The sequence below is a fragment of the Rattus norvegicus genome, chromosome 7 (assembly GCF_021556685.1).
Source record: "Rattus norvegicus strain SHRSP/BbbUtx chromosome 7, alternate assembly SHRSP_T2T, whole genome shotgun sequence".
Classification (NCBI taxonomy): domain Eukaryota; kingdom Metazoa; phylum Chordata; class Mammalia; order Rodentia; family Muridae; genus Rattus; species Rattus norvegicus.
In genome coordinates, this window is record NC_141540.1 from 48,818,363 (window position 1) to 48,832,395 (window position 14,033).

Here is a 14,033-nt window from a genome sequence, read left to right on the forward strand (position 1 = left end):
ATGCTGGAAAATAGATATTTTACAACTTTATTCTTTTTAGTTTTATGTGTATTAAGTGTTTGGTTTGCGTGAATGTTTGTACATCATAATGTTCAGTGCCCACGATGGCCATAATAAGGCATTAGATACCTTGGGACAGGAACAACTGATGGTTGAAAGTCACCATGAGGGTGTAGGGAATCAAGCTTGGATCCTCTGGAAAAGTGGGTGGAACTCTTAGCAATGCAAACCTGTCTCTAGATCTGGAGCTAATTGGCTTATGAGTACAGCATTAGGCATGGTTTACTTTCATATAAGTAGTATTTAAAGCCTTATTATGAGAATATAGTCAGTGTTTGTTGATTACCAGGTTAGTGAGCTTTAGTGAGATGTTTTAAATCTTGGAGTTGAGATTTTGACATTTTGTCAACAAACTATCACTCTTGAGTTTGGTTCCTGATCCTATACTATTGCTGTAGTGTTTTCATATTTTTAAATCACATTTTAAATCTCATTTATTATATTAGCATCTGTATATCTTTTATATATCTTTTAAACAGATAGGCTCAATGTAGATGTATTTATCCTATCTATTTTGCGGCACCCACAAAGATGTGTAGCCCAGTCTCTCTAAGAGACCAGACTGGATAATTTTTACCTTATGTGCCTACCTTGGCATTTTGAATCCATACCATGTGCTTCTCTGGGAAATTCATAATTGGGCAGCATTATAGGTTCCAAAAAATCTGAAGGTTGTTAAAAGGTCATCAGTTTAATTAATTATTATATTAGTGGTACGAATAGGTTATTTCACTTCCCCATTATTATATTTCATTCACCGGTGATGTTACATCCATCCTGTCTTCTTTCCAGTAAAGTATTGTAAATGATTATAAACTTTCTATCCTAAAGTATTTATTCAACATCATAAAGTTTATGTATTACATGCTTTCTTTAATTGTAACCTAAGTAGTTGGAAATTTTCACCGTGGACTTTAAAGTCATCCCAATGACCTTTCCTCTCAATCCCAAGCATTTTAATTGACTTTTGTTCCTTGTTTCATTATTCATGCATAACTTTTAGATTATGATTGGCAAATATTTTAAGAGAATGATACTGCATGGCTTGGATGTGAGAGCAATACAGAAGGCATTGTTAGTTAACTAATAGCATATATAGTCTATCTTTCTGCTTGTCTGTCTGCCTGCTTATCTATCTATCTATCTGTCTGTCTGTCTGTCTGTCTGTCTGTCTGTCTGTCTATCTATCATCTATCTATCTACTTACCCATAATCTACCTATATAACATTTATCTATCCATACACATATTTAAAGATTAACACACACATACACTTGTGTGTGTATGTGGTGTGTGTGTGTGTGTGTGTGTGTGTGTGTGTTTAATTAGACATGAATAAAGAAGGATGGAGAGCATCATTTCTGAGTATGACAGTCAGGATGTATCAGAAACAAACTGTTGCTTGAAACACTATGCTAAGTATCTATCAACTGAGTATGTATCTGTTTTGTGAACAGTTACCATCCTATATACTGAAGGCTTATGTGGGAGGGAAAAAAATCATAGAATGATGAACTCAGGGCTTCTTTTCTGGAGCTGAGTAACTTCTAATCTTTTGCTTTTGGATATTAGAGCTACAAGTCCTTGAACTTTAGACTCAGGGTTTTATACCAATTCTCCCCATCCAAATTATTAAACTGTTGGGCTTAGACAGAGTTAAGCTATAGGTTTTCTTGCATTCCAATTTAAAATGTCATATCATGGAATCTCTCAACTTCTACAATCTAAAGAGAATGTTCTCATAACAAATATGGTCTTACATCTCCCACATCTAATCTGTCTCTTATTCATTTTTCCCTCTCCTCGTGTAACTGTCTATACAATTGTTTCTTTTTATCTGGGAGAACTTGATGAATTCACATATATAAGAAAACTTAATGTTTGATATGGGCAGCAGAGATAATGTATTTCTATATGAAAAGTAAATCTTATCCATGACTACATATTCTTCACAAACACTTTGTTTCTCAAGGTGCGGGAATCCTGAATTTGCTAAAATAGTTTTTAGATATCTTATCATAAAGTTAATTTATTTCTAAAGTTGGAAGACATTCACTGAATTCTCAGATATTTCTGGTGAACCATTTTTTTTATTGTCAGGTCCAGATTCTTAGGGAGTTGTATTTCCTTTCTGTGAGTTGATATAGGAATGATGAGAAAAAGACAATAATACAAATACCTTAGAAAATGAGATTTTCAAGCAGGAGAGGTACAAATAAAAATCCAAATTTCCCAGCAATAGCTGTAAGAGGTCTGGTCACAGTACTGAAATGAATGGGGACCAGAGGCCACACAAAGAAGATTCACTTTGGAGAAAGCAATAAGCCAGACATCTAGTAGTTTGTAAACTAGATAACAAAAATCTACTCATTCTATGGATATTTTCAGTCACACCTTCACATCTGATTTTAATGGATATGTTTCCTGAGAGCCAATCATTGTATCCCCAACAAAACAAACCCAAAACAGCAAATATTAACTGACAAATGCTTTGGATGTAATGGAGAAATAATGAAGTAGGTAAAACAGGAGAATCATGTGCAGTTTCACTGAACATCTGCTGGGTTTGGAAAGAAGTAACTGACTGGTAACCAGACCCCTTCCCAGGCAGAAGCTTGCAGGTAGGAAACAAAGATGTGTGGTGGACAGTTACTCTCAAAAATAAAAAGAAAAAAAGAAGAAAGAAAGAAAGAAAGAAAGAAAGAAAGAAAGAAAGAAAGAGAGAGAGAAAGAAAGAAAGAAAGAAAGAGAGGAAGGAAGGAAGGAAAGAAGGAAGGAAGGAAGGAAGGAAGGAAGGAAGGAAGATTTTTTTTTAAAGCTTAAGGTCTTAGATAACTAACTGAAAGTGCCCATGAACAGCAAAGCACTTGAAGATGCTCTCATAATCATGATTCATCAAATGAATGCAAATCAAAGCCAAATGTAATATCTCAAAGACAAAATAATAGGATTGTGGGAAAACACACTCATTTGGTTGTTGGCAATATACAGTTTTAGAATCACATTGGAAAAGCGTCTAAAAAGTTCTTATGTAATTATGTCTACACCTTTCCCAGGAGCCTACTACTCCAATCATGAGTATTTACACAAGAACAATGAAAACATATGTCTATAAAAATTCTTGTATAAGAATATTCACAGCAGCTTTTCTCATAAGAGTGTAGACTGGAAACATTCCATATGTCTGTCAAGAGGTGAACGGACGACGAGTGTGTGTGTGTGTGTGTGTGTGTGTGTGTGTGTGCGCGCGCGCGCGCCCATGTGTGTGCACGTGCTAAACTTAAGAAATTGAAAACTGCATAAAAATACCAATATTATATAACATGTTGAACTTCAGAAATTCATGTTATACGAAAGTGTTTATAGGTGTGTATGTCTTTCTCTCTCTAATTTGTATAGCAAACAAATAATTTCCAAATAAAGAAAACTCAGCCCAATCATTTTTGTGCATGTGTTACAGGAGGTTATTGTAATGGAATATTAAAAGGTTTGATTGTTAACATTACATGACAATTTCACTAGGCTAGAGGTTGTCCTTGTTTCAAAGGAGCATTATTTCTGGCTCTTTAATGTGTCCTTTAGAGAACTTCTAGATGAAATGAACATTCCAAGTGCATAAGCTGTTGCAATTACATTCACCCATAATATTGAATCTATTGACTATCTGAACAAAACAGCAAGTTGAAGAAGAGTTAATAATATCTTCAGCTAGGAAATATAAATTCTTCTGGTTTCCAAAATCATAACTCTCAGTTCTTTTGTCTTTTGACCAGTTCTTTTGTCAAGACAGTCAGCTCTATTATTGGCTCACCAATTACCAGGTTTTCCAGTTCAGATACAATCATCCCACTGGAGTTCTTCACATGATCTCCAGATTACAGTATGTGGAAATGCTCAGCCTCTGTGATTATGTGAACACAGAACCATTATCTCCACTCTTTCTCTCTTTCTCTTTCTCTTCCTCCCTCCCTCTCTCCCCCCTTCTCTTTCTCTTTCTCTGTCCCCCTCCTTATATCCCCCTCTCTCTGTGCATATAAAACCATCTTCCACCCTAAATTCCTTTTTGTGGACTCTTTCTTGGATTATCATAACAATGGTAATATGGTTAATATGAAAATTAGATAATATATATGTTTTTCTGAATCTGAACAATAAGTGGGGAAAGAGCTCAGTTGTTAATGGCGTTTTCTACACACGTATGCAGACCCAAGTCTTCTGCTTTGTGGAAAACTGGAAGTTTCAATAAGCATGTATAATACTTGTGCACTTATGATACTCTGGAGGCAGAAACAGGTAGATCTTTAGGACTTCTTGCACAACTAGCTTAGAAAAAAATTGTGAGTTCCAAAACAGAGACGAGGCTGTCCTCTGATCTTTTCATGTGTCTCTAAATACACATGAGGATACGCATACAAAGACACACTCAACCTGACTAAAGCAAATTTTATATTATATATCCTTTAAACCAAGTTCAATCAATGTTTTAGGTTAGAATTTTGTACACTATGATTCATCTGAAACTGTTCTTTCTAAATTGATAAGTTGATAATTATAGAATATTTTTAACTTGTGAAATATATTACAGATGAGAATTTTCAGAATTATGAAAGTTATAATAAACTATTTTAATATTTCCTAGATAATCGATTAAATTTGTGAAATTAAAGACTTCTATTTTTCAAAATAAGCAATATTTAACTTGCAAACATTGCCAGGCACTCTGGACATTCAGTATTTCATACAAGCATGTCCAGATGATTTACATTTTTATTTTTATAAATGATATTCAGAAAACTTTATAATAATTCACTCTAGAGAGTATGACTGATCATGATATTCCTTTCAATTAACATGTCTGTTGTGGAAGAAATCATAGTATTAGAAATGACAAAATATCTATGATTTTTAAAAGTGATTTTAAATTTTTCAAACATTATTATGAAACTTGTAATGGATTTTCATATTGTCAATTCTACATTTTACTAAAAGCTATGTAATAGCCAGATGCCTCAAATTCACGTGACTATTTCTTCATTCATATGATTGGAAACTAATAATATTTTGGATCCTAGTTGAGCATTGTATGGAACATTTAAATAGACAATTAAGAGTTTTTAATTGATTTTCAAATATTAATTGTATGTTTTGAGGGTTTTTATTAAACCTTTGAGAATAATATGTGGGGCTGTAAGAATTTATTTTACATATAACACTAAAAGAAGACAAATATTAATAAGATATATTTTTAGCTAAGGTTAAAAATTAAGCTTCCACCCTGGCTGCTTCTCTTCTAAAAGCCATGTGTTATTGTTTAAGTATCTATATATTCTAATGCAGAATCATTACTGCTGAGAAGGAACATTGGAGTGAATTCACTACAGTCTTACAATTTAAATGCCATTTGCATTGGTTCATTTAAAAAGGGAGAGAGATGGGAATCTCTTTATGAAAGCTGTCTGCACTGTAATACACAATCCCTGCTGTTTTTCACATTTACACTCAGGCTTTCTCCTAGTTGTTTGACTGAACTTGTCTCAACCTCCTGTCTCCAAGTGCCCTGTGACTTTTCATTCCGACAAGTGAAAGCTGGGAATTGTCAGAAACACCTACATCTATATGGCAGTTGAAGAAGCAATGTCCAGTATGCAGGTGCAACCGAGGTTAGCTTATTTTACTTTCTGTCATTTATACATAAAATAATCTCTTTGGATGAAACACAGAATCATACAGTCAGCCATGATAGCTTGAAGAAATTTACAAAGAAGATAACTTTGTGAGTACAGCTGCATTACGGCACTGGATTCCTGCTCCTGAAGCAAGTGCAATGCTTCCAACATGCGATTAAATATAGGATTTAAAGATACTAGTCCTCAAAATGGCGATACCAAGATTTATATGTGTAATGTTCGCGAAGTGGATAAAAACTTGTCAAAGAATTGTTCATTTCAATTATTTACAAGAAAAAGAAAATAAATGCTCCTAGGGTTTTTTGAAAAATTGACATTACCTAGGACTAATTAAAGACATAAAACAAAACCAATATTTGATGCCTATAGATGAAATAGTCTTTGAAATCTTTTATTATTTAATAGCCATGTTACATAATTATCAGAGATACTCATTGTTCAAAGAATTACTATTGTCTTTCATCATCTTTAAGACTCATATGTACTTTTGTATATGTCCTTTAAAATTAACTTGTATTTTCCTTCACTTTATGTTGTTTATAATCTCTGAGATATATTCACATCGTTTGATCATACATGATAATGTGATTTTTTTTCTTTATTTGTTTTGAACCAAGTTTTTATGTAGTTCTGTGTGGCTGAGGACTGTGACCACTGATTTTCATACTATCTTGACTCCTTTTACCAAGTGAAGATCATAAGTCTGCTTCCACCACGTTGACTACTTTGTAAATCATTAAAGGTACTTAAATGCCTTTCTTTACAAATTTAAACATATAATGTGCAATTTAAAGCCTTTAATAAAAATATTGGAATCAGTTTATAGTTTAATATCATTTCTTTTTATGATTGAGTTTCTAAATATATTTCAATTTTAAGATGGCAATTTAAACAGAGCTATTGACTTATCCAATCCATAATCATAGTGTACACTTAAATGTATTTAATTTAAAAGTTATTTTTCTTAGAAATGTTTTTAGTTTTCTCTGTTCCAGCTTCTTCCTTTGAATGCGCTTAATTTGTTGGAATTATTCAATATTCATATGACACAATTTTTGTATTGTGAGTTCAAGGAATATTTTTTAAATCTAGAAATAGTAAATTATCTACAGAAATTATTATATCACGTTTAGATACCTACTCCTCAACATGCCCTATAATTCTGTATTTATGCTTAGAGTTTCTTCCCATATCTGTTCTCAATCAAGAATAACTTATTTTTTCCAGTTTATGAGCCAGTCTTCCTGGAGTTAGCCTTGGCTCCTACATCCTCTCTCAGCACACGTGACTCCAGTCAGTCACAGGTTCTTCTGCTTTACACAGTCACATTCAGAATATATACTGGACCTGGAAATGTCCCCTGCCTTATTGTTCCTCTACCTCTCTCTCTCTCTCTCTCTCTCTCTCTCTCTCTCTCTCTCTCTCTCTCTCAAACAGACTCCAGACAGATGGCATCGGTATCTTCATTTAAAATGCATAATCTATCATTTCATTTCCTGGTCTACAACCCCAAGTATTGTCACATCACTTGGTGGAATTTTGTGTAGTGTGAGTGAGTTCACATTCGGGTGAGTTCACATGTGGGTGCAGGTATGTTTGCATATGTGTGTATGTGTACAAGAGGAAGGTTGTTATATTGGGATTTTCACATTATTCCTTGAAACCCTATTTTTTGAATTAGGACTTTCCACTGAACTAAGAGCTCAATAAGTTGGTCAGACTGACTGTCCAGGGATCTGCAAGTATCTACTTCTTTCTACCTCACCCCAAATCTCGGTGTGGATATGTATTACTCCATTGGGATTTTATGTTGGTACCGGGAATTGGAACTCAGGCAAACATATTTCCACAATTGGTACATTAGAAAATTCCACATGCCCCTGTCTTAGGGTCTTTATAATCTCTATTTATTTATTTATTTATTTATTTATTTATTTATTTATTTATTTATTTAATTATTTATCTATCTATCTGTGTCTGTGTGTCTGTGTATGTGTGTGCGCACACATGTGTGTGTACATGTATGTGTATATGCATGCATGCACCCTGTGCACAGGGGCAATGTACTTTAATTTTCCTTAGTCATCTGTGTTTCCTTTGTATCTTCAAAAACAACAAACACATTACTCTGTTACTCTATTCTGCCTAATGTTCCTATTAGTCTATCTGATATATAATATGTGTATTAATATTTATCTGATATATATTATATTATGCATATCATGACATATGACATCTCCATGAGATGGAGCAAAGGCAAAATAGAATGTGCTTGCTTCTACTGCACATGTGTTCTCAAATTGGAACAACACAGAGAAGATTAGCATAGCCCCTGCCAAAGAATGATATGCAAATTCGTAAAGTGTTCCACATTTTTTCAATCCCAAAGATGATTCCTGTACATGGGATATATACTACTAGCTGGAATGCCTTGCTGGCCTCAGTGGGAGTGCAAGTACCTGGCACTGCAGAGACTTGAAGTGCCATGCAGGACTGGGGATGGAAGACCAAGGGGCCCTACCTGCTCAGAAGAGAAAGAAAGAGTGGGGTAGGGGAAGGATTGTGGGAAGGGTGACAAGGAAGGAGTAGTGAGCAGGACACAAAGTTAATGAGTGCATATATATGTATGTATGTATGTATGTATGTATGTATGTATGTATGTATCTCATCATGAACACAAATCTCTCTCTCTCTCTCTCTCTCTCTCTCTCTCTCTCTCTCTCTCTCTCTCTCTCTCTCTCTCTCTCTCTCCTGACTGTGAACACAATGCATCTAGCCATCTCAGGCTCCTGCCACAGTGTGTTTGTCTCCAGAATCAAGTGTCTTCCTAATTCCTGAACCCCAATCTCCTTTCCTTCATTTATTTGTTCCATTCGTTAACTGATCAGGTATGCTGTCATACTAAGAGAAGTAACTACTGCATTTAATGTCTGTTATAATTTATTCACCTTGCTGTCTATTATGTAGATTTAATGAGGATTTCTTGAGATTAGATACCATTTACTTATTCAACTTTCAAAAACAAAATAATCAATCAAAGGAAGCTTGTCTAATGCTCATGGATCTTCATGAGTTATTGGAGGGGGGAGGGGGATGTTTGCCCGGAAACCGGGAAAGGGAATAACACTCGAAATGTATATAAGAAATACTCAAGTTAATAAAAAAAAAGAAAAAAATGAGTAAATAAATAAGTGAGCACTATCTTTCTTACAGTTTACTTATCCATAAACCATGAATTAGCCTTTTCAACCAGGCTTGTGTGGTAGTGTACCTATGGTCTTCTTTGAAAATCCACAAAGTTATAACTTTGTACAACAATTCACCATCCTTACAATGCAGACCAATGTTCAGAATTTGGAGAAATTTACTTTTCTACTCTGACTACTTACTGTAATTTATACAAATTGTTTTTCTGGCTATTTCTTAACTGAAACTCTACATACTCACTACAACCTGTGCTCAGTGATGTTCTCTTACGTAGCTAGCTCAATGTTACATTTCACCAAAACAAATATTTTTACTCATTTTATATATCTTAAACTTAAGACAACAAAAACAAAAACGAAAAGATGAAAAAACTAAAAATGTAACTAAAATAGCAAACACTGAAAAGCCATAACAAAAACCATAGTATCAGACGTTATTACATTTCTAATAATGTTTCCTCTGTGCCCTACAGAATTCTCTGTGGTGTATGCCAATAGAGAAATGTGTGTGTGCTCATTTAATTTTAATAATTCCACTAATAAGTTGTATTAAACTCAGATTCATTTTTAACTGAAACATTTCAACATAAGATTAAATTTATAATGGTCTTTGTTGGAATTTGTATATTAAAGATGTTATGCTTTTGGATGTGTTGTAAAAGGAATGTTCTCATCTCTTCATGAGATACATGTTTTTATGCTTCCTTCCTGAAAGTCAGGAGCACATGAGGAATTTTACTTATCCAGGCTGCACCCTGCACTAAAGGGTGCCTTGGCAGGATGCTATTCCTTTAAACTTTTATAAAGTGCGACAGACAAGAAATAGTTGGTATGATTTACAGTGAGAATTGATTTTACCATCCAGGGATGTCTGTGCCAGATAGACAAAAAAATGTTCATCTCCATGTCTAGTCATTTCAGAGGAATGAGTTTAGTTAACCACTCTGGAGAGTAAGACGGCTGTACTTGACTATGCAGTTTAGTCAAATTCACACAAATAAGGAGGGATCTGGTTTTAGTCTAGTCATATATACATTCAACCATAAGCTGAGAAGGATCAAAAGAGCACTAGAGGATGAGACTAAGTCATATGGGATGTGCAGTTATCTCAATAAGGCCCGTTCTTCTTTTTCTTTCTTTTTTTCCCCCCTTGGATATTTATTTACATTTCAAATGCCACTCCCTTTTCCTGGGTTTCTCCTCTGGAATCCCCCTATCCCTTCCCCGCTCCCCTGCCTCTATGAGAGTGTTCCCCCACTAACTCACCCACCCACTCCCTCCTATCTCCCCACCCTAAGTTTCCCCTACCCTGGAGCTTCCTCTACTCCATATGCGGCTGAACCCATGGGTGCCTCCAGGAGTACTCTTTGGTTGGCGGTTTAGTCTCTGGTAGCTCCGGCCGGGGGGGGGGCGTCTGGTGGGTTGATATTGTTATTCTTTTGGAGGGTTGAGAAACTTCGTCAGTTCCTTCAGTCCTTTTTCTAGCTCCTCCCTTGGGGACCCCTTTTTCAGTCCAATGGTTGGTTGAGAGTATCTGACTCTCTATTTCTAAGGCTCTAGCAGAGCCTCTCAGGAGACAGCTTCCTGTCAGCATGCACTTCTGGGCATCCACAATATTATCTGGCTTTGGTGATAGTATATGTGATGGATCCCTGGGTGGGGCTGTCTCTGGATGACCTTTCCCTCAGTCCCTGCTCCATACTTTGTCTCTGTATTTTCTCCTGTGAATATTTTTCCCCCTTCTAAGAAAGACTGAATCATCCACTTTTCTAGATTGAGGGCAACCTATTTCTAACGTAGATCTCAGAGCTTAGGTGAAGGTCGGTTTTATCAGTGCTAAGAAACTTTGCACACTTCCACTTAACATTCATTGTATTTGACAAGTGTTTCTCCAGCACTGTAGTATGGGGTATCAGATGCCTCCCAGGATTACTAAAGCATAATTGCACTACTTCTATCTGAACGGTATGAAAATAGAGCTTAGATTCAGTATCAGCACACACAGAAAAGAAGGGTTCGTAAAAATGTATTTCCATAGACACACATGCTACTTACTTGTATTCTTTTACATATTATTTTTGGCACTTTTCATTTTACTTCTTGGAAATTTAAGCTTACCTTTCTATATTTATAATTTTTATAAGCACATTAGTTATTATAATGGCTTGTTGGTCCTTAAGAAAAATGTGCAGGCATCTTTCCTCGTTTTGCTCAGCCAAAGGCTATGAAATAATAAAATAAACTCAAGATTACTGCGTGGGAAGCTGATTATTCAAGTAGAATTTCTTTAAAATATTAGTGAACTGGTTTCTATTTAATTTACTTTTCATAAACCCACTCATTATGAAATATGAAGTGAAATACTCTTCTATATAGTTTGAGGTTGTTTATCTGATTATCACTGAACAATAAATCAAAGATATATTAAATAAGAATGCTTATCATTGTTTTTCATTACATGAAAGAAAATAAATAATGTTTTATTGTATCTTTTAATGAAATTTTCCAGACTACAAAACTTGCATGCACAACTTGCTATCTATAAGCTTCCTAATATAGGAATGACCTCATAGAAAGCTAATAATAACTTTGGAAGAAAAACATCAATGATCTCCTGACTATTTGCCTTTCTGTAATTGGGATGACCTCTGGAAATTTCTAAAACAACCATGGTTTTACTTTACCCTAAAACAATAATTCTCTATTTTAGTATGTGTTATCCATATTTTATTACCATAAATGGACATCAAATAGAAGGCATTTTACAATGTTACTATTTATTGAAACCTTCAATTTAATCTAAACTGTGGTCAAAATAAGGAGATATTTATTTAATGGAAAATAGGCATGCTGTATCACATAATTACATTTGTACCTGGATTGCATGCATTTTTTAGTTATGGAAATATGTTAGAGCAAAGGATCCCAATTATTTAGGCAATAAATGGAAACTGTGATGGTCAATATTGAGAGTCCATTTGGCACATGTAGAATTAAGTAGAAAACAGCTGTCTAGCATACTTTGGAGAATAATCTAGGTTGGGTCAAGTCCCTCTAGCCATGGTGGTATTATCTTATTTTGATAGTTAATGTGGTAAACCAATCTAAATATTGGGTAGGACAGTTCCCTGGGTATGGAATACTACCCTGTATAAAAGAAAGCTAATCACTTAATTGACTTGATCACGTTTTGTTTTTCAACCTTGAATGTAATGTAACCAGCTATGTTAACCTCCTCTTGTTCTTATTCTCCTGTTCTGAAACTATGAGTCATAGTTCTTTCAAATGATGGGAAATTATTTTGTCGTTGCAACAGAAAGGAAGTTGAGATATACCATTTAAAGTTATTAATCAAGCATGGGCCTCAAATAGTAAAGTTAAGTATTACTCAGATATAGCAGACATAAAATAGTGACTCTGCTATGTTTTTATATACATAGGTACTCTAAATCCAGTGCATTAATCTTATGGAAATTTAGCAACTAGAGTCATCAATAACCTCTACACATAAAATCCTTCTCCCTTATCTTATGCTAAATCCCTAAGTCTTGAGGAGAGGGATTTTAGGAAGACATCCCACTTAGAACTAAGTGCACCAAAGGCTCTCACGCTCAGCACATTGTCAAGGTGTGGGTTTCCCATCTACTGCAAAAAGAAAGTTCACTGATAGTACTGAAAAGGGCACTAATTTATAGGGAACTGTCTTTCAGACAAAACAGAACTGGTATCCTCATATAGATCATGGCAACATGCATGGAATATATCTAAGTGCAAATCAATTTTGTCCCAAAATTGAGATGAGGAATTAGAAATGCAGTTCCTAAGAACAAATTTTCAATCAATACTTTGCAAAATGAAAAATAAGTTGTTTTTATGATCTACTTCTCCGTGATTCCTACCTCCAATTGTCATGAATATAATGAAATTTGAATATGCAAACTTTATAACACAGATTTCTGTTCCTTACTGGCATTGGGGGACATCTTTTGCATCCACATGAGGGGTACACTCATTCCTTCCCCATAGCTGCTACAAGTCATTAAGTAAGGTAAAAGAAATTGAAAGTCAAACCCCTCAAATCTCTAACTTTTTATCTGATCCCTTTGAAGATTAGTGTTTCAGCATGTGATTTGGTGGCTAATTCAAATAATTGAAGCACAGAATCTACCTTTTCTATATGGTAGCAGCTATCAAGCAGTTGAATATTTGTTCTTCCTATATGTAAAACTCCTTAAAGTTAACAAATTTTAAGTATATTTAATTAATCATGTAATGACTATGATAATGTTATTTTCTAAATAACTCATCAAATTTTGTCAAAATGGCAACTCTGAATTGTAAGTCGTGAGCATCCATTTTTTCTTACAATTTAGGAGATGGATTTAGGATGTCTGCGGGATTCTTAGGAAGACAGATTAGTTCCTGGCATTCTGAGAACACTTGTACTTGACTATGTGATACTCTGTGGGATTTGAGTTATTTAAAGTGTAATCTTAGTTTGAACTTAGATTTTATTATTGCATATTGAACAAGTGCTAACATTGCACAGGAGAGTAATTCAAAAACAATTTGATAAATCTTTCCCTGTACTCACTCGATCTCTAGTCATGTAGTCTTACAAAGAGATTGATGTAAAGTAACTCAGTATCACTTAAAGTTGATTTTGCTCTGTAGGATAAAGCTTCACATTTGTAAAAACATTCTGATACAAAAGACAGAATTTGAAAACTAAACTTCTTTATCAACCTTCATTCATTTTATTATAATTCATCCAGTAATTAAGTAAATGGACATTATATTCACTTATTGAAAATAATATATTAGTACATTAAATTGTATTTTCTTTTATAATATTCGTAGTAAAAAGATAAAAAATGTGAAATGCCTACAAAATTGTTATGCTCTCATGTAAATTTGATTGTTTGTGAAGGAAAAACAAATAAACTGAGGTGATTAATTAATATCTATTAAGAAAACATGTATGTTACTCATATATAAAACAAATATTGAAAACTATTTGAATATATGTTTTGCATGTATTATTTCTGTCATTTAAAGTCATTATTGACTTTCAAAATAAG

General features: G+C 34.3%; 1 non-coding gene across 1 annotated transcript; it reads left to right on the plus strand.

Moving 5' to 3' along the window:
• The first annotated feature begins 8,014 nt into the window (after window positions 1-8,014).
• LOC120093907 (U6 spliceosomal RNA) lies at window positions 8,015-8,123 on the plus strand. Its single transcript, XR_015626279.1, has one exon. It is a non-coding gene; the product is annotated as a U6 spliceosomal RNA (small nuclear RNA).
• The last annotated feature ends 5,910 nt before the right edge of the window (window positions 8,124-14,033 follow it).